Source organism: Mastomys coucha, unplaced genomic scaffold (assembly GCF_008632895.1).
Source record: "Mastomys coucha isolate ucsf_1 unplaced genomic scaffold, UCSF_Mcou_1 pScaffold12, whole genome shotgun sequence".
Taxonomy (NCBI): domain Eukaryota; kingdom Metazoa; phylum Chordata; class Mammalia; order Rodentia; family Muridae; genus Mastomys; species Mastomys coucha.
Window position 1 is genome coordinate 36240126 of NW_022196894.1, and position 1980 is coordinate 36242105.

Here is a 1980-nt window from a genome sequence, read left to right on the forward strand (position 1 = left end):
AAATCCGCCTGCCTCTGCCTCCCAAGTGCTGGGATTAAAGGCGTGCGCCACCACTGCCCGGTGATGTTATGCTGTGTGTGCATGTGTGTGCATGTGTGTGTGTGTGCGCGTGCGGCGCGCACGCGCGTGCCTGAGTGCACATGTATGCACTATGTGTGTGCTTCGGAAGTTAGAGGCAGGAGTAGGTCACCTGGAACTGGAGTTACAGGTGGTTGTGAGCACCATATAGGTGCTGGGAACTGAACCCTGGTCTTCAGCAAGCCAACCCTAGGTCTTTTGCAAGAGCACTAAGCTCTCTTAACTGCTGAGTCATCTCTTCAGCCCCACCAGGTTTTATATCAATCTTTGTATCAAAGATCTCTAAGATTTTTTTTTTTAACTTTTAAAGGGTTTTATTCTGTGTGCACACACACATAAGTCTAAGCACCTGCTTTCACACATCACTAGTTGATTGTTTTCAATAAATATCAAAAATAGGAGATTCTCCCGTGTAGGGAGTGGGTCAATAAATGTTTTGATGTTGCAGGGGAGCTGAAGAACATTAGACAATATTTGTCTCTCAGTGGAGAGGGACCTTTCCTTTTGCCTGGAAGTTTATGAATTAAAAAATATCAATTAACTCATTTCCTGGTGACAGGGTATGTGCTTTTTTGGTAATTTTACAGGTCCCCCCTTCTATATCCCCAATAAGTCCCATCAAAATCATGCATAAGGTTTATTTCAACAATTCAATCTTAGCATCAGGGAAATACTTTAAATTTAAAAGCACCAAGAGTTCTTGTGTTTGTGATTTAAAGTCTATACCTCTATAATTTCTGTCATAAAAGGATTTTTAGATTATCTTTCTTCATAAGAACATAGGCAAGTGATGTTTCAAGAAAAGCACAAGCACTAATAGCTGAAGCTGTTAAAAGTGTACAAGGTGTAGGTGGAATTCAGCACCTCCTAACTGTGGTGATAACAGAGCCTCTGAGTTCATCCAAAACAAAACTGGCAGGAATTGCTGCCAGCTCTGGGAAGCCAGGACAGGGGAAGCAGTGAGGACACAGCAGTGGGTGGGTACTGATATGGCAACAGCCAGGGAGCTCAAAGAGCAGAGGCCTGGGCCACACCACGAGAAACCATGGGAAAACGAGAGTGTGTATGTACGGCTGAAACAGATATATCATTTATGTAAGAAAATGTGGCAATATCCATCAAAAATGGTAGATGCACACATGTTGTGTGGTTCAGCAATTCCTTGTCTGAGAATATCATATGTGCTCACCCATATACCAAATGGTGCAGACAAGAGTCGCAGAAACACTGAGTTCAATGCTAACAATTCAAAAACAACCTAAGTGCCGGGTGGTGGCAGCGCACACCTTTAATCCCAGCGCTTGGGAAGCAGAGGCAGGTGGATTTCTGAGTTCGAGGCTAGCCTGGTCTACAGAGTGAGTTCCAGGACAGCCAAGGCTACACAGAGAAACCCTGTCTCAAAGAAAACCCCAAAACAAAACAAAACAAAACAAAAAAAACAAAAACAACCTAAATATCTACTAAGATGGGGGCATACAGGAATCCTTCATTAGAGTATAAAAACCAGTAAGATAGCTGTTCTGGTAATATTGATATTGATAGACATGCAAGACATTTAATTAATAAAAATAAAGAGAACAGTATATTTTATATATTTATGGCTTCTGTGAGCAAGTTTAGGGTGGAGCTGCAGCTCAATGATAGATGTTGGTCTGATGTGCTTAGTGGCCTGAGTTCAATTCCCAGCACCAAAAAGAAAAGTTTTAAGAGATGCCTTTTTGGGGCTGGGGAAGTGGCTGGGTCAGTGAGGTACTGCCCAAACAAGGATGAGGACCTGAGTCAGATGTCAAAGAATCTACTTAAGAAGCCACATGAAGCCAGGTGGTGGTGGCGTATGCCTTTAATCCTAGCACTTGGGAGGCAGAGGCAGGAGGATTTCTGAGTTTGAGGCCAGTCTGGTCT

The 1980-nt window shown here is 43.1% G+C and overlaps 1 protein-coding gene across 1 annotated transcript in view; it reads right to left on the reverse strand.

Annotated features, from left to right (window-relative positions):
- Maats1 (MYCBP associated and testis expressed 1) overlaps positions 1–1980 on the reverse strand; it is a 42732-nt gene that overhangs the window by 14263 nt on the left and 26489 nt on the right. The window lies entirely within an intron of this gene.